This window comes from Schistocerca serialis, chromosome 3 (assembly GCF_023864345.2).
Source record: "Schistocerca serialis cubense isolate TAMUIC-IGC-003099 chromosome 3, iqSchSeri2.2, whole genome shotgun sequence".
NCBI lineage: Eukaryota > Metazoa > Arthropoda > Insecta > Orthoptera > Acrididae > Schistocerca > Schistocerca serialis.
Window position 1 is genome coordinate 309,098,855 of NC_064640.1, and position 25,383 is coordinate 309,124,237.

At 36.0% G+C, this 25,383-nt stretch overlaps 1 protein-coding gene across 5 annotated transcripts in view; it reads left to right on the forward strand.

Annotated features, from left to right (window-relative positions):
* The first annotated feature begins 5,761 nt into the window (after nt 1–5,761).
* LOC126470106 (rho GTPase-activating protein 190) overlaps nt 5,762–25,383 on the forward strand; it is a 293,491-nt gene continuing 273,869 nt past the window's right edge. For 4 of the 5 annotated variants that reach the window (XM_050097683.1, XM_050097685.1, XM_050097686.1 and 1 more), the window contains exon 1: nt 5,762–6,042. The gene's annotated coding sequence lies outside the window, so the exon portion shown is untranslated. Of the gene's footprint in view, nt 6,043–20,278; nt 20,298–25,383 lie in introns of those variants that run through there. The other variant, XM_050097684.1, reaches the window with a different exon arrangement.

The window sequence follows — 25,383 nt, forward strand, 5'->3', positions numbered from 1 at the left end:
TGTTCAATGGTAAGCTAGTACCAATACGGATTAGTCATTCCTTTTTTTCATTCAGGTTGGAATACCTACAACTTTTAAATGTAAAATTCATCAAATATATGCTAATTAACACACAGTTAATCATCATTTTAATTGAAAATATGTCTTCTTGCTTCTAATTACACACTGTACGCAAAATTTCTGTTTTCTTTGCAAATATAAATTCTTAACGATCGATATTTTATAAAAGATTGTTAATAAAAGTAGTTTAAATTAAGAAAACAAGAAATTAAATTTTAGGACATAAATGAAAAATCAAATACTCCTTACTTTGATTATGTCCAGCATTTTATACCCCAATTGTGGATTCACACAAGTCAGACTGATAAGCGTCGTGGAGACATGGACAACAATAATTTTCACAGCATTTAGCCCACCATTCAAATACTGCATTTTTTTTTTTGTTGCCGCCTTACCACTGCAATATCAACCCAACTGAACTGACCTGGAACCAAGTTAAGGCATTTGTCGCTATAAATAACAAAATGTTTTAAGTTCCATACGCACTGGAACTAAGTGGGAAGCTTTGTCACGCGTCACTGCCGAACCCCGGTAGGATACAAAATGGCACACCATAAAAGCAGAAAATACGGCGCTTGTTTGGTTGCGGGGATTCCGTTGTTGATCTACTCGTTATCAATGTAGCAGATAGTAGTTCCACTGCTGAAATGTATTTCTCGTATTCGGATATGGTAGGAACTGGGAGAATACCAGAGTGTCAGTAATACCTCCAGTGGCTTCAGCGTTCAGCTGTACAGTAAAGCCTGTGCAGCACACTTTTGTGTCACACATATTTCGCACAGAACAATTATCCTGTGCTTAAGTTAAGACTTTTCATCAGTCTTGTTTTGCATACAATACTGTGTCCGACTGGTCCCCCAATTAAAAATTAAAAGACATTAGAAGCTACATTATTTCTTTGCTCGTCCCTTTTTACATCGTAAGTGCAATTTCTCACATGACTGCAGGTTAGTTGGACCAGCTGGCTAGCCAGTGCTGTACAAGTTAAATACGCCAGTTGAGCCGTTCTCCTGTATTATCGCTAAGTCGATGCGCGCGTAACGCACAGCATAAAACGTATCTTTATTATCTAACTTGACTACTCAAATCAGCTTGGCTTCCACACCACGTGAAACGAAATCCAACGAGCTTGCAGCAAACACGGAAGAATACGTGGTGTAATGTTTCTATCAGGTATCTTGTAAAATAAAAGAAAACTGTATCTGTCAATCCGAAACAGTTCTGATAGTGATGCTATAGCAAATTACAAGAAATACTGCAAAATATTAAAGACTGTAATGCGGACATATTACAAGAAAAAGGTAGTCATATCAGATAACAAAATAAAGACTATATGGGATATAGTGAAGGAGGAGATTTGGTGACAGATGCGTGTAGTGTTGCAGGACTTTTCAACAAACATTTTATAACTGTTACTGAAAAGATACAATCTTTAAAATGGAAAACATCTAGTGGGTATGATGAAATATCAACAAAATTAATTAATGAAACTGATACTGAGTTAAGTAACATATTAAGCTACCTGCGTAACCAGTCGTTTATCAGAGGAATATTTCCTGAATGGTTGAAATATGTTGAGTTAAGCCACTGTTTAAGAAAGGAGATAAAGAAATAGCGTCAAATTTCCGTCCAATGTCACTTTTGCCAGGATCCTGAAAAATTTTAGAAAAGGTAATGTACAATCGGCTTTATAACCATCTTATCACAGTACTGTACTGTCAAAGTCACAGTTCGGATTTATAAAGGGTTCTGATATTGAGAAGGCTGTCTATACTTACAGTGAAAATATACTTAATTCATTAGACAAAAAATTGCAGGCAACTAGTATATTTTGTGACCTGAAGAAACATTTGACTATGTAAATCACAATATCCTTTTAAGTAAATTAGAATATTATGGTGTAACAGAAAATGCTGCAAAATGGTTCAGATTTTATATCTCTGTCAGGAAACAAATGGTGTTCTTAGGAAAGGGACATGTATTAAGTTATTAGGCATCATTCAACTGGGAACTAATTACGTGTAGGGTCCAACAAGGTTCCATTTTAGGGCCCTTACTTTTTCTTGTGTATATCAATGACCTTTCATCAGTAAAATTATCAGATGTCAAGTTTGTTTTGTTTGCTGATGATACAAACATGGCAATAAATAGCAAATCAAATGTAGTCTTAGAAAGATCTGCTAATAAAGTATTTGTGGACATTAATCACTGGTTCCTAGCCAATTCTTTGTCACTGAACTTTGAAAAACACACTACATGCAGTTCAGAACCTGTAAGGGGAGTCCCACGCGTATATGTGTAAATATGATGACAAGTAGATAGAAGAAGTTGGCAGTGTTAAATTCTTGGAATTAAAGCTTGATAATAAATTCAATTGGGAGGAGCACACCACAGAACTGCTGAAGCATCCAAACAAATCTCTATTTGCCATGCAAACTCAGTCATAGGGGATACAAAAATGAAAAGCTGTCATACTACAATCACTTTCACTATATATTGTTACATGGGATTATTTTTTGGGGTAATTCATCATGCCAAACAAAAGTTTTCCAGGTGCAAAAATGTACAATAAGAGTTACTGCGGTTTGATGTCAAGAATATCCTGCTGAGACCTTTTTAGGGAATTAGGGATACTAACTACTGCTTCCCAATATATCTATTCCTTAATGAAATTTGTCATTAAAAATATATTACTTTTTCAAACCAACAGCTCAGTTCATGGAATCAATACTAGAAATAAGAATAATCTTCACAATGATTTAAAGTCACTTACTCTTGTACAAAAAGGTGTGCATTATTCATAGACAGACATTTTCAGTAACGTGCCAGTTTAACAACCAATGAAATTCAGTTTAAGAGAAGCCTAAAGTATTTATCGTTAGCCAACTCCATTGATGAATTTCTCAGTAGAACCAACTGATTTTGTGTATATAGAAAGTAAATCTAACTTCTGCACCATTTCAATACAGTAAAGTGTTCATTGTAAATAAGTATTGTAGTAGTTCTATTATATGTTTATTACCTTATAAATAAAAATCCATTCTTTTTTAATTTTAAATTCAGTGCATTAATGCGATCTTAGTAAATGAGTGCTGTAAAACGATCTTTTCATATAGTGTTCATTTTTTAAAAATGACGATGATTCCACTTGGGACCTGTGGAAGGTACATCAGTTTATTTGTTTTAGTTGTAAACATTTGTCATGTATCATTTTCTGACATGTTCTACATCCTGGAGGATCTCCTCACTACGGATCAATTGGAATGAAAGTAAATCTAATCTAAATCTAATCAGGTTTATCCTTATGATGAACACGGTTTAGTTGTGATCATTCAAAAGGCCCTGTCACATTACAATATTCCCCTCCCATGATTGCTGCCGGTCAATGACATCTTCCTGATCTTTTTGGTTCTTTAGTTTTTGGTCTGAGCTTGCACGACGAAATGTGTTGTCAAACTTCTTGTGAAACCGTTGTATGATCTGTATATCTTTGTTCACAGTTTCGATAGTGTTAGTCAGCTATTAAAGGTATATACCACAGTCTAACATAACAGTCGCGACACTCACTGCTGTAAAAGCTGTTGCCGTTTGACAGATGGAGCGACACTCGCGCTCCAAGCGGCGGGTAAGGTGAACGTCAGACGCGTCGTAAGCATAATGTTTGTTTGCATCCATTTCCTACGTAATTTCCGATTTATTCGAGTTATTTTCATGCCTCCAAGGGTTTGTGTGGTATCAGAAGGCATATACGTTTCTAAAAATGATTCTAAAATATGCGCAAGTATGGACAAAAACCATGAATAGAGTGGCAAGCTACAACACATTCGTGAAGAAACACTTGTGACATTGGACAGAATTGCAGCTTACCACGTTGATATCAAAAGAATATAAACACACAGATTCACATGTAAGAAGCACAGACACGTACCTCTACATGCAAAAGCGATCGACAGCTCATTTATCGTTCTGTAGGCTTACTGTGTTTGTCATTGTCTCCTGTTGCCACAAGTACGACCTTCATCTTTATATTATTCTAAGTGGGACAAGCAACTGCCAAATAGTGGGTGACATGTGCTGAAAACACTATAATGAGCTGATTACATTACATTTCACGAAAAACCAAATATTTGAATAATTTTCAAACAATCTGTCTGTAGGCACTTTCCTTGTCCCGTAATAGTTTCGCTTCTGGGCATTCTGACACTTCACACGCTTTTGTAAGACACGAACAGCTACACTTAATTTAACCACTTCATCGTCAAAGCAGGTCTGTGTTGATGATTCACACGAATCTGGCACTGATACATGGAGAGTCGAACTGGCTGCTTCTGTGTCATAGGACTGTTTTACAGCTTTAGATTGACTGTCGAATCTTTGTGGCAGTTTCTTCTTCATCGTCAGCTGAGGGAGTTTATTTGGAATGTCAAACAGTGTGGGTACTGCATTCCAAACGACTTTGTTATTGTCTGCGTTCATGAACCGGTTTTGTTCGAAATGTAGCGAACAAAAGCTAATATTATTATACAGGTAAACTGGGTCTTTCTTCATAAGGTCTTCTCGTCTGCTATTAACTAGCCATTTTCTGCTCCTAAAACGAAACATTCATCATTTATACACATATAGTTTGCAAGTGAATCCTGACGATACAGTTTAGTAACATGATGGTATATACCTCCCAGGATCCTTAGGAAACCAAAAAAAAGACAGCTGTGGTGTCTTCTTCCTGTTGTTGCTGCAATTTATTGCGCTACAAACGTTCCCGATGGTAAAAACCATTGTATAAATCAAAATAAACAATCACTATTCGCTTTCACGATCGCGCCGATTTCACAGTTCAACCTACCAGCCGCTTGTGGCGCTGCTGGCGCTGTAGCAACAAAATAAAGGCGAAGTATCGCGACTGTTATGTTAGACTGTGGTATATACTAGATTGAAGCGGAGTCTTTTTGCTGCTTCGGAGGGTTAGACCAGTTGGATCTTGATCCCTTCCCGACGTATCTTAACATTACTGCCGCATACGGCCTGGCCAACTACTGATTCAGTTCAATGTTCCAAGACAAGTAGCTCTTTTCCTCTTAATTTTATCTTGTACACCTAAACTGATTATGAAGGTTTCTGTTTGATGAAACTCAAATTAAAAATTGAAACTTCTCCATTTCTTTCCACCCAAAATGAAGCTAAGTGCGGAGCGTGACACGATTGAAGACTACTTTAATGCGATTACACTATAATCGAATGAGAGGTAGTGTGAATCTTGAAAATTTCCCGGGATATTCAATACCTGATGCAGTGTCGGGCATACAGGTGGTCATCGTTTTCCACAACGCGTGATATTTCATCTAGGTACGTTCCACACATCTACAGGTGACCCTTCCTCAGGTGAGCAGTATCCGACAGATCACCTGAAGATGTCTGGTAGGTGGTCAGATGAAATATCGTGCGTGATAGAAAGCAACGACCAACTGCAATCTTGAAGTATAGTCGAGTGTTACACAGCGCTTTATTATAACATTTTGGCTCTCTAATGAATTAAGTCTTTTATGCTGCGCAGAACTATATGTAGAATTGTAGACGCTGGTGTATCACTTTGCTTGATGCTTCAAATTTCTAACATATCCTTGTTTCAAATCCCTTATGTTGGTAACCATCGGATGAACGCAGAATATTTCTTACCGGAGCTCGGAAAATCTAACATGGCGTCTGTTTGATTGTGTGTGTGTATAGTGGCAGCTGACGCGAGGAAAATAATGGGATCATTATTTTTTTATTTTCATCCTGATACTCAAAAATAAAGCTACTCAGTTTACGAAATGCGATATTTGAGTTGGGGGCGGACGTCCTGCTGTTGCATTTCAAGACAAAAATGACGAAAAAAAAGGGGGTTTAAATGCAGTTGTCATTTCATGTCAATTAACTCACATGCGATCAACAGAAGTAATGTGAATGTGCTAATGAATCTTCATTATGTGGATTCTTGAGAGGGTGAGTAGAATATTATAGCTTTTGAGCACTAAGTAGTAGTACACGATTCTTTTAAGAGTTTTGCGGCGTTTGAAGTCGGCCAACGTTGCTTGCATTTTCGTGGGCTGCATGGCTCATTTGTGAACTGGTGCGTTGTAGTTTGTAATTATAAACAAAAGATAAAAACAGACTTTTTGTGTACGTATATATGACATGAATCGTTTCATTGCCGTGCTTTTGTGTGCTAATTGACGTAAGATTCATCTTGTGGGAAGTATCCGGAAGGCGTATGATCTTTGATAAGTATGTTGTTTGTAAATATTGAGACCTCTCAAGAAGTAAGTAAAGAACGACATTTATTCTTCTATAAGGCGCTCTTCCCCTAGCTGCGTTGCTTGGAATCGAAGTGTGTGTGGTTTTCTGTACCTTCAATGATCTTGGCTGTGGCACGTCGTAGATACTATCAGTTTGACATTTCGAGTTATCCACAACGAGGCATTTTATGTTTTTCAGATATCTCTAGTAACTGACACATTAAATGAAAGTGGTAGTTCTAGACATAGTTTTATCGAGTCATGTAGTTGGATAAAGTTAGTCATCGATATTAATGACATTTGGGTTACTCACATAGCAGTGTGACGCCCTAACATTTGTTTGTTTACTACCTGCATCTGATAAGCATTTTGTGTCAATGTCTAACTTAATCCCCATCCCCATGAATTGTTTAGCAACATTGACGGAAAAGTTAATCCAGTTTTTTACTGAAAGACAAGCTATTTCAGTGTTTATTAATTTTGTCTCATGTGGTGAAGAAATGTGGCCTACATGATCGAAAGCTCTGATGGTTATTAATCTTTTAACATGGAAACTAATAGAAAAAAAAATACTTGCCAGAAGTGAAAGTCAGAATCTTGATCTGTAGAATTTTCTCCAAGGTTTAGACTCTTTTATGTTGCATAATGTTGACTGAATAAAATAATAATAAAAAACGAAAACACACACACACACACACACAAAAAAAAAATAAAACATTCTTGCTCTCCTGGCAGGATACTGTGCTTTGTTTTCAGTACCATTATAATTGTCATTCCAGTGTATGAGATATCATACAGGGCTTCAGACTCTGAACCTTAGGAGAATCCTCAGCTGTGAATATTGAGATAATAAGTGTTTGTTTTAAATGACTTATTGTTGATAGCTTTTGATCAACACAGCCTTACCTCTGAGATTGATGACAGTTAAATACCTGTTAACTGTTTTATACTGGTCACCTATTGTGATTTTTGTGCTTGCTTCCATGTAAGAGGTAACACTGAGACAGAAATTTCTATAAATTGATGAGGACTGTGTAAATGCATGCATATGTATCATTTATAAGAAAAGCGCATTTTCAGCAATCAGTACTTTTAAATTTACTAGATACCATCAGAAAAGTAAACAACTTTGTTGTGTTGACGGCTGCAAGTTAACTAGTTTTGTCACTTTTTGCTTTTTAAACATATTGTTTTTAATATGTGGCTGCTTCTGTTGGTAACTTTTTTTGAGAAGGAAATGGGTAACTCTTATACCAATATCTTTCTTGTTCACACTGGTATGCACCAAGAGAACTGTATTATTTGTGGAATTGCTTCATGACTCTGAACACCAGAAGTCATTATTTTGTGGGGAGAGAGTTCTTACTCAGCAGTTTTTCTGTTGTGATAATCTATATATGTGAAAGTGTTGCTTATAGGCAAGTGTGTGCTTTTTATTATTTAAATCTCAAATTGAATGGGCTTGGTGTTTAAGATTATTACATTCATCAAATGCCTAATGAAACATCTGTGATGCTCAACACAGTGGATGTGATGTAGAAATGCATTTCTTTGTGGCAATTAAGTAACAATTTTAAACCTTCCTCCAGGTTATCCAATTAAAAAATAGAGCAGTCAGCTGTTGTAGCATTCTTTATTCTTCAATTGAATTGTGAACAAACATGAGGTGTTGTAGCACAGTGTAAGTGAATATCCAAAGTGCCTGCTTAATTTTGTGTTAAAATTCAGAGATTGGTTACATATTTTTTTTAGCAGAAATTTTTGCAAAATGAATAATAATTATCATTACATATTTTCCTCAAGTCACTGAAGTTATATTTTGTGTGTGTGATCATCTGTTCCTCTCTTCTTTTTACTAAACTGATGCATTAATAATTTTTTAGTGTGTACTTTTCGGAGGCAAAAATTACTATTTGGTAAAGATGGGCATTTCTGCAAGAATTCATGATCTTTTGCTAGGTCCAGCAGGTTATGAATATATCATAATTTAAACCCAAAATTTTCTTTGGTAGCTTCATTTTGGTGCTAAGGTTATGCCTCTTGTCTCAATTATCAGTTCATACTACACTAAAAAGGGTACATAATCTTTTGGAATGTGATTTTACAGAAGAATCATGGTTAGCTGTGTAAATTAAGTAACTAATGAAAAGTTAAAAATTCAGTTGCTGAGAAAAGAGCTTTAGGACACAAGTTGACTAGAAAAAGGAATAGCTTGATTAGCCACACTCCTAGATACAAAGGAATCAGAATATGGTTACGAGGGCGTGTGTTGTCGGGGAGTGGCAAGACTGAAATACAGTAAACAGCTTTGTGAAAATCTATACTCTGCAAATCACTGTGAAGTGCTAGGCAGTGTGTACGTCCCATTGTACCAGTTATTAGGGTTTCTTCCCATTATGTTCATGTATGGAGCACAGGAAGAATGATTATTCCATAGGCTCTGTGCTTGCTTTAATTTATCTAATGACCCCTATGTGAGCAATATGTAGAGGATTGTGGTATATTACTAGGGTTGTCATTTAAAGCCAGTTCTTGAAATGTAGTAGGCTTTTGCAGGATAGTTTACATCTATCTTCAAGAGTTTGCCAGTTTAGTTTCTTCAGCATCTCAGTGACATTCTCCCTCAGGTCAGACAAACCTGTGATCATTCATGTTGCCCTTCTCTATATACATTCACTATCCCCCATTAGTACTGTCTGGTAGGGGTTAGTGATGTAAAATGCCTGGTCATTTATAAGTTGGGTCAAATACCCAAAGTTTAAAGATTAAATGATAACCGACACTTATAAAAAAAGATTTAAAATGATATTTTGTATTGGAAGAGGTGCTTTGCATCACTTCTTCAATACTGATGGGGTAATGAAGTTGAAAAAGCTATTTGAGAGTCGGGGAAGAGTTATTAGGGGAGTTCTTGGGCTAGTACATAAGAAAAATAAAAAAAATCATGTTTAAAAGTAATTATTGAAGAAAATCTAGTTTATATTAAGTAGGTAGCCTGTAGGTAGTACTTTTACGTATACAATTCTACTGCTAAAATATCAGAGTAAAAAAACTTTATCCATAATGATTTTAATTGGGTATGAGTCGTGTGCCAATTCAGATTCCACGAGTCCAAGAGACATCAATTCTCTAGGAACAGACAAGTATTGGAATTGAACAATTCCAGCATCTTCAGCATCAATTCTTTATTATTAAATCTTTTTATGTTAGTTTTCTCATTTTATATTCACAGCAGTGCAGTCATTTGAAAGTAGATAAAGAAAGGAGCAGAATAGAAAACCATAGTCTGACTCAGTTATCGCTGCATGTGACAATAAAGCATGTTTTTTCGCTGAAAAAGTTTAACATTTAAGGATACATTTATTATCAAGAAACACGTACATTCAGTAATACTTTTGTTATCAATAATCATTCTTCAGTAATATTCATAGGTTTTACGCACTTTATAAAGTGTGTTACATTGCAAACCAATGCCCTGAGGACAATGTGTTTTTTTATACGAGGTTATCACTACAGACCTGTTCAACACTGTGTGTGTGTGTGGGGGGGGGGGGGGGAATAGGACATTGTAAATGATAAACAACTGTAAATAATGTGCATCCTTCCTTGGTAAAGCAAGCTGCAATGCTAATAAAAAAACATACTTCTCTCTTCTTTCCTTTCGGTCTTAATAGTAAAGAAAAAGAGTGACAGTTGTATGTTTAAATGTAAATATTTACTAACTTCTAACATAGGGAGTATCAGCCCATCCCTTATTTTACTTTTTAAGTTATACATTCTAGCAGTAAAAACTTGTAAAAGTACTTTTTTATAAGCACCCAGATTATGGGCATTTAAGACAGTTTTGGGCAAATTTCCATTTGTAAATATCCTGCCCACTGGACATTTGCCGGGCCTACATCACTAGTAGGGGTCCCACACAGTTGAACAGTATTCTAGAATGGGTTGCATGAGTGATTTGTAATCAATCTTCTCTGGAGACTGATTGGACTTCCCCAGTTTTCTACTAACAAACCAAAGTGTAGTACCTACTTTAACCACAACTGTGCCTAAGTGATAATTCCATTTCATATCCCTACTAAGTGTTACATCCAGGTATGTGTGTGGCTGAGTCCAACTATAGACTCATTGATATCATAGTCATAAGATACTACGTTTTTTTTGTGAGTGGTGTGATTTTACACTTCTGAACTCGAGTTGCCAGTCCTTGCACCACTTTGAAATCCTATGAAGATGTGACTGAATAATTATGCAGCTTCTTTCAGGCAGTAATTTGTTATTGATAACTGCATCATTTGCAAAAAGTCTGAACTTACTATTAATATTGTCCACAAGGTCATTAATATGTAACATGAACAGCAGGTGTCTAAGACACTTCCATGGGGTCACCCAAAGTTACTACTACATCTGCCAGTGATTCGACTCTCCATCCAAGATAATATGCTCTGTCCCCCCCCCCCCCCCCCCCTTAAAAAAAATCCACAGTCCAGTCACAAATTTACTTGATACCCCCATGTAATTGTAATTTTGACAGTAAGTATAGATGTGGTACTACGTCAAATGTTTTTTGGAAATCAAGAAATACTGCATCTGCCTTACTGCCAGGATCCGAAGCTTTGTGTATGTCATATGAGAATAATGTGAGTTGGGTTTGACATGATCAGTATTTTCAGAATCTACACTGGTTTTCAAGGAGTAGGTCATTCTGTTCGAGATGTCTCATTATGTTTGAACTCAGAATATGTTCCATGATTCTACAACAAATCATTGTCAATGATATCGGACGGTAGTTTTCTGGATCACTTCTACTACCCTTGTTGTAAACGAGTGTGACCTGTGTTTTCTTCAAACTACTGAGTATTGTTTTTTTCTCCCAGGGATCTATGATAGATTATAGTTCAGATTGATGGAAGGTACAGTAACTAAGCAGAAAAGATTTGCACTAGACAGACAGTTGGGAAGAGCTGCACACATGCATATTCGGACTGATGATTGCAGCAACAGATGTCACATCACTGGATAAATGTGTGTGAAGTGAATTGGTATAGATGTAGAAATAAATGTGCTGATAAGGATAACTATATTCAGATTCTGCAGAAAATCAAGTTGCCATGTTCTGAGTTCAAGTAAATGATTTTGCTATTTGTGCAGCTAACATATCAGTATGTGGCATTTTTGTCATCATGTGCCACATGAAATGAACCTGTTACACACAGATCCTTTCTGTAACACTTTGGTAAAGGTGCATACCATAGACTTTTCTACCAGTGGAAGCAGATTTTCTGCGACTTCTCCAAATCACTGTAAGGAAATGATAGGTTTGTTCCTTAAAAAAGGCCACTATGAATTTACGTGTCCAGTGCGAGCTTGTGCTCTCTTGGAATGTAAATCAGTGTCACTATGATGCTAGCCACAATCTCCTTTTCCAACTTTCTTGAACTTAGTGAAAAAAGTTGTTGTTTTTATTGTTCAGATTGAATTGTGAAGCTGCCAGGAAATGACAGTTAACTGAATGAAAACACTCTTTTGTACATACCTTTTACAAATATCTTTGAACTGAAATCGATAGACTTCGGGATTCGAATTTGCTTGTATCGTATTTTCCCTCCTTTCTTGCTCAGAGTTGTTGCTAAATATATGAATTGCCGTGGAACATTACTTAACCAATGTTGTGAAACATGAATTGATTTTGTTAGTATTGACAGACGATCTTCAGTGTTTTTTACTTATATTGTTTTTCCTTGTAAAACTGTTTTATAACTTTTATGGGTTTGATGAGATTAAATATACTTCTTGTTCCAAAGATCCATAGATAAAAGATCCTCAAGAATGTATAATATGTCATAAAACAAGATTACGTATTAATTATGAGGGAATTATTGTTCCTGCCATAGATTCTAAGTTAAATGGCTGTCATGGATGTGGAATAAGTCAAGAAAGTCTGAAACATATTTTTATTTATGAGGTAATAAGAAAATACTGCTCAGACGTAACTCCAACATTCGTTGTTAATAATTTATTTGTCTTAGGATCATTTTTAGTGACAGAAAGATTTTTGTGGTCAATAGAAGGGATAACATGGTTGCTGACATGTGATCATACATACATAAATATGATTAATGAGAACAGAACGGGTCATAACCAACACATTATTATACTTAACTATTTGTGCAATTTGTTACTACCAGTTTTGTAATATATGTGTAGTTGTGAATGCTTGGAGGCAAGTATATGTTGATTGATTGTTTGTGACCTTAAAAAGATAGTGTTCTATTATACACATACAAACATTCAGAGTTAGTGAAATATACTTTCATTACTATTGAAGCTAAAAAATAAGTTAAAAAACAATGAGTAATACAACAAAATTAAGGAAATTCAAAATTTTTTTCTGAAACACCTCTTCGTCAAGATGCAAGAACCAGAATTTTGCAAAAAATAAAAAAAATTCTTGGTTCTTGAGATAATCATAAATGGTTTAACAGCACAGATATTTTTTTCCAAGAAACTTTGGGTAGAAGAGTAAATGGAAACATCTCAGTAATAGTATACACACAGCTATAAATAAAAAGACAAGCTTGAAAACAAGACCTTCAAACTTAAGTATGCCTATTTTATTGAATTTATGTAAATAACAGGAACCCTGTTAAAACAGTACGGAAAAATGTGTGTTCCTGTGGCACTTACAGTCTGATTTCCACAGCAATCGACTGTTTGTGTATGAAGTGATTAAATAGTGGGGTAATTGAGAGAAAGTGTATGCATTTCTCTATCTCACAGACTTCATAGATACCAGAAAGGAGAAATTTATAATTCCAAATCTGAATTCTACAATATTCTGGAGACTGAGTAGCTGGCCTTTACCACCATTAGGAGGCGAAATTCCAGTACTGCTAACGAATACCTTTAAAAGTGAAAATAAAAAACTATTCCTAGGTGTTCACACTATTAATTCTGTTTCTTTTCCTGTCCATCCAGTTGCCATCTTCAACTGCCTTAAACACAAAAATTCATCAGCTGGTTCCGTGATGTATTTAATATCTTGCACTGTTTTATCAGTGGTGTGTTGATTATACATTGTTTTAGTCATATTATAATTGATTTTGAGGCCTACTTCAAATTTTCCCTGTTAAGCTCTTCTATTAGTTGTTGGTTTAGCAGGTACAAACAGTAGTGTAAAATGTAACATCTTTACATTCAGATACTGTTTTACTTGTTTAAATTTTGCAAAGATGTACTGTGAAACTAAAAATGCTTGTATGCTCGTAAATATTTTTACACATGCTGTATCTGAAGACTGTGTGTCAGACACAAGGGTATCGTCAGGAGTAGCCCAGGGAAGTGCGATAGGACTGCTATTGTTTTCTGTATACATAAATGATCTGGTGGTCATGGTGAGCAGCTGTTTGCTGATGGTGCTGTGATGTACGAGAAGGTATCAAAGCTGAATGATTATAGGAGGATACAAGATGACTTGACAAAATTTCTGTTTGGTGTGGTGAATGGTAGCTGTTAATGTAGAAAAATGTAATTTAATACAGATGAGTAGGAAAAACAAACCTGTAACATTCGGATACAGCATTAGTAGTGTCCTGCACGACACAATCATGTTGATAAAAATATCTGGGCATAAAGTTGCAAAGCAATATGAAATGGAATGAGCTTGTGAGGATTGTGATAGGGAAGGCGAAGGGTCTACTTCAGTTTATTGGGACAATTTTGGGAAAGTGTATTTCATCTGTGAAGGAGAGTGGGTATAAGACACTAGTGCAGTCTATTCTTGAGCACTGCTTGAGTGTTTGGGATCTGCACCAGGTCGATCAAAGGAAGACATAGAAGCAGTTCAGAGACGGGCTGCTAGATTTGTTACCAGTAGGCTCGAACAACATGCAAGTATTACGGAGATGCTTCAGGAACTCACATGGGAATGCCTGGAGGGAAGGCAATGTTCTTTCTTAGGAACACTATTGAGAAAATTATAGAATCAGCATTTGAAGATGACTGCTGAACAGTCCTACTGCCGCCAGCACACGTTTCCCATAAGTGCCACAGAGATGACATATGAGAAATAAGGGCTTATGCGAAGGCAGATAGGCAATCATTTTTCCCTTGCTTTATTTGCGAGTGGAACAGAAAAAAAAAGACTGGTAGTGGTACAGAGTACTCTCTGCTACACACCATATGATGGCGTGCAGAGTTTATTTGCAGATGTAGATAGAACCACTACTAGAAATGATAAGTAATTCTCTTTTTTGTCTTAGTTTTGTAAAAACTGTAACTATACAGTTTATCATCTAGTGTACATTTAACGAAACCAGTGTTAACCTGTCTCAAACGATGGTGTAAAACTGATTTCAAGCACCCGAAGATCTGAAATGCTTTGTGTATTAATGAAATCACAGTTAGTGACTGAAGGCAGTTTGTTTTCTTATCATTTTTGCAAATGTAATACCATCACGGCAACAACACTGTCAACAATGGAGAAAATTAATAAACTGTACAATTTTAAAGGCCATCATATTTGCCATTGACTGTGTAAATTATTTATTTCACTATTGTAGTTTCAGCCTTTGGGCTACTTTCAAGTGGTACTGCAAAAGATTTTGCTTCAACATGTGTCAGTCTTTAAGATTCTCCAACATATATACATGTAATAGTCAAAAATAGGTCATTTTCGGTGTAAAAATGCAGTAACATCAGATGAGTGTGAAGCTCTGTACATTGTGAAATGATGTAAATTATACGAAATGTTATCACTGTTAACGCCATTCACATAAATTGTTACAAATCGATGTTCTTGCACAATCCGCACTTGTCTGATTTTACTGTACTATACAAGTCGGAAGATTTTAAAGTTTGAAATGTGCTCAAGCAAAAATCTTTTTCAGTGCCACTTGAAAATGGCCCGAAGACTGAAACTGCAGTAGTGCAATAAAGAATTTCTAAGGTAAACGGTGAATATGATGTCCTCTAAAACATTCTAAAGGACTGTGAATCCCGGCCACGAGAAGTTAAACTGTATAGTGTTGTGAGTGGAATGGTGGTGGTTCACATATGTTCCATTCATTCTTGATATTGCCAGTTTATGGATCTGAATCCATTCCATAGAGCTGCTTAGAATAGTGACTCCTCATTCAGTTCTGAATTGCCCACAGTGCTAATGAAGTCTAATGGAAGGTGTAGCATTGGAACGTACTATATTCTTTAACCTGTCAAACTGGTGTTGGACAACAACAAAATGTATTCAGATGTTTATTTATTATCCTTAATTTATACATGTACGTGTGCTACTTAGTTAAAGATATACAGATTTTAACACACTTAAAAATTGGCGATTCTTATTATATAATTTACATTCTAGTATATCTCATTACATATATACATCATTATATATGAATATGGTAAAAACACCATCTCATCCATTATGTAAATGAGTATTAATTACAGAATTCACACACTTCTTTCCCATTTCACTGTGGCGCAGTGGTTAACACACTGGATTTGCATTCGGGAGGATGACGGTTCAATCCCGCGTCCAGCCATCCTGATTTAGGTTTTCCATGATTTCCCTAAATCGCTCCAGGCAAATGCCAGGATGGGTCCTTTGAAAGGGCATGGCCGACTTCCTGCCCCTTCCTTCCCTTTCCTTCCCTCATCCGATGAGACGGATGACCTCGTTGTCTGGTCTCCTTCCCCAAACAACCCAAACCCATTTCACTTTTTTGTATATCATCTACTTGCATGTTTGTGGCTATTATGTATCAATGACAGCTGTAAAAATGGTACGTCTGGCATGCAGCTGTATCTAGTGCATATGTCCTTGGAGTAAGGGGCAGGACACAGAAACATCTAAAATGATATTTCTGGAAAGGAGGGACAACTTCATTGGCATACAAATCAGACATTACGTTAGACTGTGGTTGAGAACTGTTAGTTGATGAAATATTTTAAAAAATGCTGGTGTTATTTTAAGGAAGGAGACAGGTAATAAAGTAACTGAGCCTATTATTCTATTCTAAACAATGAGTAATAGTTAGAAAATCAAATCCACGTTATGAAAAATACAACATTAACTCATCATTGAACATTATGTCAACTTTTTTCCCCACAGAGTTGTTATCTTAATCTCTCTGGTACTGATGATACTGTTATCATAATATGCTATATTTACTTGACATTTTTGTGTTTTGTTTATTATTGCTACATATATAAAGACCGAGCACAAGTTCAGAAACATTGAGACAAGTAGATTTTGTAGTGTTCAGCACATAGAAGTGTGTGCTTGTGAATTAATACTGACAAACAATTTGATTTTAATTGTAAATATATTTAGATCCCCACTGGGAAATTTTTGAATATGTTATGAGGAATCTGTATTCCTTACTGTGTTATGTGTGAGACAGCAAGAAGCAGTCAATAGTTTGTGGTGACTTCAGTGTAGATTTTCTAAAACATTATGATAGGAAAAATGATCTGTAAATCCTATTTGGACCTTACAATTTGATCTCAGTAATTAACTTTCCAGCATAGGCGGATAAAGGCTGTACGACCCCAATTGGTAATATCTTCTTTGGTGAAACTCAGGGTAAGAAAATAACTGTTTACCAAATAACAAATGCTCTCTCTGATGATGATGATGCACAGTTAGTTGGGATAAATAACATACTGCCTTACAGTATGGATACTCCACAGTAGAAATCTGTTAGGATAATTAATGACTTCGGCACAAATGTTTTTAAGTATAGTTTTCACTGGATGACCTGGGATGAAATTTATAATTAGCCATATGCTAACTTAAAATTTAATCTATTCCATGATAAAGTCATATCAGTATTTGAAAACCGCTTTCTGCATAAGCTAACCGGAAAAGACTTTAAACAGCCATGTAAAAAATCATGGTTCTTTACAAGTATTATAGTGTCTTGTGAAATGAAAAGGGAAATGTATCTGATGACGAGAACAAGTACAGAGCCTGCAGTCATTGCACATTAGAAAAGCTACTCAAAATTACTCAGAAAGGTTATTAAAAAATTAAGGAATGAGCACATAATGTCTGAAATAAGTAATTCTGACAACAGAATAATGGCTACATGGAATGTAATAAAACAAGATACAGGAAAACCAGCCACAAAACAAGATAACATCACTACTGAACTGAATGGAAAGGCTATAAATCTAAATCTATATGGATACTCAGCAAATCACATTTAAGTGCCTGGCAGAGGGTTCATGAAACCATCTTAACAATTTTCTATTGTTCCAATCTCATACAGCGTGCAGAAAGAATGAACACCAATATCTTTCCGTATGAGCTCTGATTTCCCTTATTTTATCATGGTGATCGTTTCTCCCTATGTAGGTTGGTGTCAACAAAATATTTTCGCATTCGGAGGATAATGTTGTTGATTGGGATTTTGTGAGAAGGTCCACCACAACGAAAAACACCTTTATTTTAATAATGTCCACCCCAAACCCTGTATCATTTCACTGACACTCTCTCCCCATTTGATGAGCCGCAGGTAGAAAATGTATTTAATAATCATATCTTAAATATATTAGAAAGCATAGGGGTAAACAGTTCAAGAGAAAAATTACAGCATGTGTTGAAAAAGTAACTCTCATAAAATTCAATCGTGTGAATGTATCACAGACTTCTGAAATGAAGATAATTATACATTCACTCAAAAATAAAAACTTGGATGGTTTTCATTGTGTTTCCAATAGAGTACTAAAGATCTGTTCCCATATAATAATCCTTGTCTTATTGGAAGTATGTAATCCATCGCTAACTTAAGGCATTTTACCAGAGAGAGACTAAATTATGCCATTGTCAAATCCCTATTTAAGGAAAGTGATAGGAGATATGTCAGGAACTACCACCCTGAAAGTAGAGTTAGAAAAGAAAAGTTTCGCCTTGACAACTTGTTCTATTCTGTAGAAGAATTTCTATTATTGTAATGTGTAAAAGGTAGTGGTAAGAATTACTAACTCACATCTGTATATTGTTTGTTGTGATGTAGCCATATTTACAAATGAATTTGCAATGTGAGTGTAAAATGACTCTTTTCACATCATTATGATTTATTGTGCAAAATGGTTCATGGAACATGAAACTAACTAATTCACACTTCTGCAGACTGTAATGCCTGATTTTTGCTTATACACTGTATTTGACATTTATGTAATTGACAGTGTGAACTTCCTACCATTCTTGATCTTAAAGATAGTTTTAGCAATATAATTGCCATCGTCACACATTATAATATGATTTTTGCTGCAGTATGTGACTGTGGACTACTTCAGTTTCTTTTTATAGGAGCTGATAAATGGAGTATAAAAAATTTTTATTACTTGAAGTACATTAAAGATATTCCAAAATTCTTTTCCATCTTTACAGTGCGATACCCAGTGATTTTCTTATATGAGAATTAAGTTCAATGATTTAAATGTCTATCCCTTCCCAGTTTAACTTTTTAAGTTCAGCACATCTGGGGAACTTTTGACTTCCCGTTTATTTTATAATTGAGTTAAACCTCATCTCACAATACAATGGCTCGTTATTAAGTGGTGGTATTTCAAATCTGCTGTATTTTCAGCATTATGGTGGATACTGAAACACATTTTCAGTATTGTGAGATAACATTTTTCAACTCTTCGGTGAAACATATGCAGCAATGAACAAACATTAAAATTGTGATCATCTCACCATTTTTCACTGCTAGTTGTCTTTGAAATATTGAAAGTGCAGGTAATAAATCAGTTCTATTTTGGAAATGATGCAAAAGATCTGGATTTTGAATTTTGCTAGTGCACAAATTGTATATCATTGTTCAACTGTCTCTGTCATTTTAAGGTTTTTGTGTTACAGCATGATTTGAAATTGTAGGGATTTGTCTTGAGAATTAATTTTTACCTCATTTGGAGGGTATAAAACTTGTGATTTAGGGCAACATGGAAAACTTGATTATGTCTATGGGACTACATGTTCTCTCTTTCTCTCTCTGAAAGCTGTAAAGTATATTTAGATGTATATATAATGTATATTGAAGTGGGAGTGATGAATTGCTGTTATTAGGTAACACCCAAATTTCTCTTGAAATGCTATTGATGAAAGTCATCACTATCTACTTAATTGGTGTGGCATCATTTGTTTCAACTCTTCCACAGAGTATGAAGGGTAGATGTATAATTTTAACTATAACCCAAAAAGTTACATCATTAATTTGTTTGCACCAGGCCTGCAGACATGTATATGCAAACAAACAAAAAAGTAATTGTGTAACTTTATTTTTTTTCTAGTTGATAATTCAAATTTTATGACTATCCCTCATATACACCGTAAAGAACATTGAAGAGAAGCTGATATTCTGTGCAGGATAAGAGCTCAAATCAGCACTTGTTCCTTTCATGGGCATCCAATAGGCCCATCTCAACACGCCTTAAAGTCAATCAAAATTTCAACCTGCCGCAAGTTCCTTTGCATGATTTCTAAACTTCGCAAAGATTCTTTTCAAAAGCTATGAACATATAATATACGAAGGAGAAAGAGTACAAGAGCTGGCCACATCTCATCAGTTACTGATATTAAGGATATGTATGTTTTCTTGCAGTATGCTCTTCAAGGGACATTTGTAATGAGTTACAGCTTTGCTATAATTGCATGGCATTTGACAGTACCTTAAATGCTAAATTAAGAAATTTTGTGGTAGAATTTAGCAAATGAATGGATTTCATATCCACAAACTGGAACTCGTGTCTAGGGCGAGGTGTGAAATGTGTTATGTTGAATGGAAGCCATAAGTTTATTTTGCTTTTTCAGATATTGAGGAAATAATAAAAAGAAAGGAAATAATAAAAAGAAAGGAAAGGTCTGGCATTATTAGTGGCTGAATGAAGGGTTTAGCTATTGCATAGAGAAACTGCTTCTTGGTTGTGTGCCCTTGTCATCTTTCCTCATGAGTTGTGAGTATTTACAGTTCAAAATATACTGCTGACAATTTACAAATAAACAGTAGTGCTATATTTGTGTAGTGTTAGTAGGAGAAGCATAAATGCTGTAATGGATGTATTACAGACACACAGTGTAATTAGGCACTACTGCAGGGGATCATGGGAGCATAAGCACACAACTGTCTCCTAGCACATAGGTGTTACCTTGAATAGAGGTGCAGGTGGGGTGGGGGGGAACAAAGCCCACTCATCCTCACAGAACAAGGTAGCACACTGGAGTCATTCACTGTCGTGTATTGCTGCAGTGTTCTGTATCGTTTCCTCTATAAGATTGGCAACAGGAGGAAACAGTCCGTACTGGCCCAAAGTCCACCAACTTCCACCATTTCCTTTGCACCCAGAAAAGTTTCAAGTTATATCGTGCACATAGTGGGTCTTACGAAAACTGAAAGCAGTTGCCAGATTAATGCTCATTTATGGAATTTATACCATATACTGCCAAGTCTGAACACAAAAAGGGAGAAGAAAATTTAGAATTTTAACATCTTGTCAACATCAAGATTACTGGTGCTGGACCATACTGTGTTGGGCAAGGAATTAATCCAGTGTGATTTGGGGAAACTGCAGAAAATCTGAATCAGCAGAACAGGGTGGGACTTTGAATCCCACTTTCCCATTTAACAGGACAGTGTTTTAAGTCTTGGACCCTGAGGTAACCTGCCTATATCATATTATGTGCATGATCCATCTCAGCTCTGGCATAGCCATTCTTAAGACTCTGGTGGATGTAGGACAGAATCTGTCCACTGGTGTGCTGAGAGGGAACTTATAAAAAGTAGTTATGTTCAAAATAATGGTAAGTGACTATAGAACATCTTTGGGTGTGTGGAGAAATGTTTTATGGCAGACATGAAAATGAGAGTACAGCCTGAATTCCCGAACTTAAGAAAAACTAGTTTAGTATGAGAGGTTATATGAAAAAAATTGAGAGGTGCAAATTGTCCTATAACTTGACTTGTTATCTACCATAATGAAATTGCCTCAACTTTTGTGGGAAAGATAATCATGCCAGTCTGTTGTTATTGCTTCCATTCAGGATTCATTTACTGTTGTCACTGAGAGTAGACATCAAGATTATGTAGATGTGATGACAGATCCATTAGCAGTGGGGCTTAAAATTGCATCTTATTTGTGGGAGGTGAATTTGTCATTTGTTGCAGTTCGTAACAATTAACAATGATTGCATACTTCAGCCTTTCAGAGGCAACACGATGGAAATTCGCATGAACTTTTTTTTTAATAGAGTAAGTCTGACAGAGAAATTCCACGAATAATGAAAGACAGTTATATTTATATGGATTCACAGAAAAGGAGAGAAACTTTCTAGAATTATTTTAATGTTGACTTAATTTGCAGTTTAATGTAGAAATTGAAGCAGAGCTTTAGCCTCCACCTTATATGGTCTTTAGAATGCAAAAAGCTCTCTACAGACTTTCATTTCTACCAGTTTAATTTACACACTTCTGTGCTTTAAACTTTACATTTTGAGAGGATAGTTTACATTAACCTTTAAGTGTTCACCCAAAGTGTAATGCAGATCTGTTGTGTGTTAGGTACATGTTTCTGTATTTCACTAATATTTAAATATTTGTAAGTGTTGTTTATGGCAAACCAACTCACTTGAATACATCATTTGAATAGTGCTCAAGCAGAAACTTTAAAGCAGCAGAATATCTTAAAGTGCTCATGTGAGAAAATCAATAGTGCAGACAAACAGTATTATTTGTCCAAATTTAATTATGGGCATGTTATTTATGGCTCAGCTCAACCTTTTGATAGACCGATGGACACCATACACTGCAAGCACAATGAATTGCCAGTCTTATTTCTAGCAACTGTATAAAAGCTAATGTGCTGCCTCTTAACTCTCTGTAGCATACAATTGAGACCCACTTGTATGCTGCTTTTTATGTTAAATTTTAAATACATGTTGCTTCTTTACTGTCTCACACACACTGATTAAGAGAAGAAGATAGTCAAGTTGATCACATCACTTCCAAGTATTACTTCTTCAGAATTCCTCTACCAACGAAGTACGTGATTTTTGATGCCAACTTTTACCCAGACCTGAAGAAGGCCTTAAGAGAAATTTCTGCTGTAAGTTAATTTGCAGTATTTTTGGACTTATTTGTACGAAGAAAAAATAAATAAATTATTCAAAGCAGTATTTTCCATCAGGATATAAAACTGCACAATAAGTTGCTCAAAGAATTGTCAGAAATAACTAAAACCAACTTATTTAAAAAGGCAAAAAGCAAACATTTAAGCAATATATACTAAACAATATAGAACTGCTTAAAACACACAAAGCAAGGATCGGTAAAAAACGTTATAGTTGTTAAAAATTAATAAACACACAACATTTTGGTCAGTCCTCAATTGCCTTACACAGTATAATCTATGTTACTGCAAAATTGTATTCTCAAGATCGTAGATGAAAAGAGCTAACCTCCATTCGTTTTTCTGAGCTCAACATCTCGATTATGAAGGGTTTACGACTCAGTTTTTCAGACAGTCAAATGTGAATCCACAAAGAATACAATGAAGAGATGGGGATATTATTGTGGTCCTAATGTCAGCTTAAATGATGTGTGTATAATGTGTGCAATGTGTACAGTGACTTGGGGTGAGATATGATCAAATCGTGTTATATTAGGATTTGAATTAGCTGGACTTATAAATAATTGCACACATCCATGTTTGTTAACTTTAAATTATATTTTATTGTTGTATTAAGCTTACATGTACAGTATCATCGTAAAATGTCGTTAAGTGAATAAACAACTAGCTAAGTAAGTTGGAAAAATGTGTAACAAGTTTTCTAGTACTGCACCATAAAAGCTTCAACAGTACTGATCTTTACTGTGTGCAGTCTCCTTACATACCATTTCATTATTGTTTTGGATAAAATATTACGAGAGAAGTTTGAGCACAGAAGAATTTATTAATATTTATACTGGCACATTAAACTGCAGTGAAGGTTTCAAGCTTACAGCAGTATACATTTTCAGTTATACAGATTGTACTTGTACAGAGTGGGGCAAATAAAAGTGGTGTAAAGAACCAAGTTTCAGGGTACAAAGAAACACAACAGAGGAAAGGAAATACAGTACTAACCTTACTATAGCATATCTAGAAAGTGACCACTACTCATATCTTGGCACTTTCTGGCCCTGGTCAGCAAGTCACTAAAGACAGATTGAAGCTGCACTACTGGAATTGTTACAGTCTAATCTGAAATGTTCTGCTGCAGTTCTTGAAGGCTGTGAGGGTTGTTGCGATAGACGTTAGACTTCAGGGCTTCTCACACAAAGTAATCATACACTGACAGATCAGGTGATCTGGGTGGTCGGCCAGGGCCACGACCAGACCGACATATGCTAACAACTCTGCCAGTTTCTGTTTGTGACCGAGGGCTTATTTGTTCTAATATAACATCATAACATAGTCGAAAATGGCATTTCCGAAGACATCAAAAATGTGCAATGAAGATTTACAGCGCATATAGATGTCTGTATGTATTGTGTAAATGTGCTCCAAAGTTTGGCTGGTTGTATGGGCAGTTGCTCCATCCTGCCACAAATGATTTCAAAATGTTGGCATTGTAACCCGCAGAAGTCAGTGTCTGATGAAAGAAGATGAAACCAATAGACACTGCACACTAAATCCCAACCTTTTTGATCATGCAGTGATGTTTCTGGAAGTTACACAGATTCACCACTGCCCAGAATGTGTGATTGTGAGTTGACATAACCACTCTGGTGAAGCCAGGCTGCATCAGACATAAGGAACAGATTTGTGTAAGCTGTTCATTGTTAGCTTAGTGAACAGCCACTCAGAAAACTGGAGTCATTGAGGGGCATCTGCTGGTTGTAATGTATGAACAACGGACACCTGGTAGGGATGCACGTGCAGCTCTAGGTGGAGTATTCGTCTGCGTGATAGACATGATGTGCTTGTCTCTTGCAACATAGATCGGGTTGATTTGATAAGACTCTGAAGCATTTTCTGGTGTGCGGGCACGTTTCAGAATATTTTTTGACTTGTTCAAAACAGAGCCTGTCTGATGCCATTTTCGGACCAAGCATTGCATGACACTCTTCACTGGCATTTTGACACCATTAAACTTCTCAGCACACAACTGACCACACCATTTCCACGACTTTGTTGTCACGTATCTATCATGAAAGAAGGTTGTATACATGGAAGAACCCTGGAGATAATAAAAGGTTTCAGATAGATTATATAATGGTAAGACAGAGAATTAGGAATCAGATTTTAAATTGTAAGACATTTCCAGGGGCAGATGTGGACTTTGACCACAATCTATTGGTTATGAACTGTAGATTAAAACTGAAGAAACTGCAAAAAGGTGGGAATTTAAGGAGATGGGACATGGATAAACTTAAGGAACCAGAGGTTGTACAGAGTTCCAGGGAGAGCATAAGGGAACAATTGACAGGAATAGGGAAAGAAATACAGTAGAAGAAGAATGGGTAGCTTTGAGGAATGAAATAGTGAAGAAAGCAGAGGATCAAGTAGGTAAAAAGACGAGGGCTAGTAGAAATCCTTGGGTAACAGAAGAGATGCTGAATTTAATTGATAAAAGGAGAAAATACAAAAATGCAGTAAGTGAAGCAGACAAAAAGGAATACAAACGTCTCAAAAATGAGATCGACAGGAAGTGCAAACTGGCTAAGCAGGCATGGCTAGAGGACAAATGTAAGGATGTAGAGGCTTATCTCATGAGGGGTAAGATAGATACTGCCTACAGGAAAATTAAAGAGACCTTTGGAGAAAAGAGAACCACTTGCATGAATATCAAGAGCTCAGATGGAAACCCAGTTCTAAGCAAAGAAGGGAAAGCAGAAAGGTGGAAGGAGTATATAGAGGGTCAATACAGGGGCGATGTTCTTGAGGACAATATTATGGAAATGGAAGAGGATGTAGATGAAGATGAAATGGGAGATAAGATACTGCGTGAAGAGTTTGACAGAGCACTGAAAGACCTGAGTCGAAACAAGGCCCCGGGAGTAGA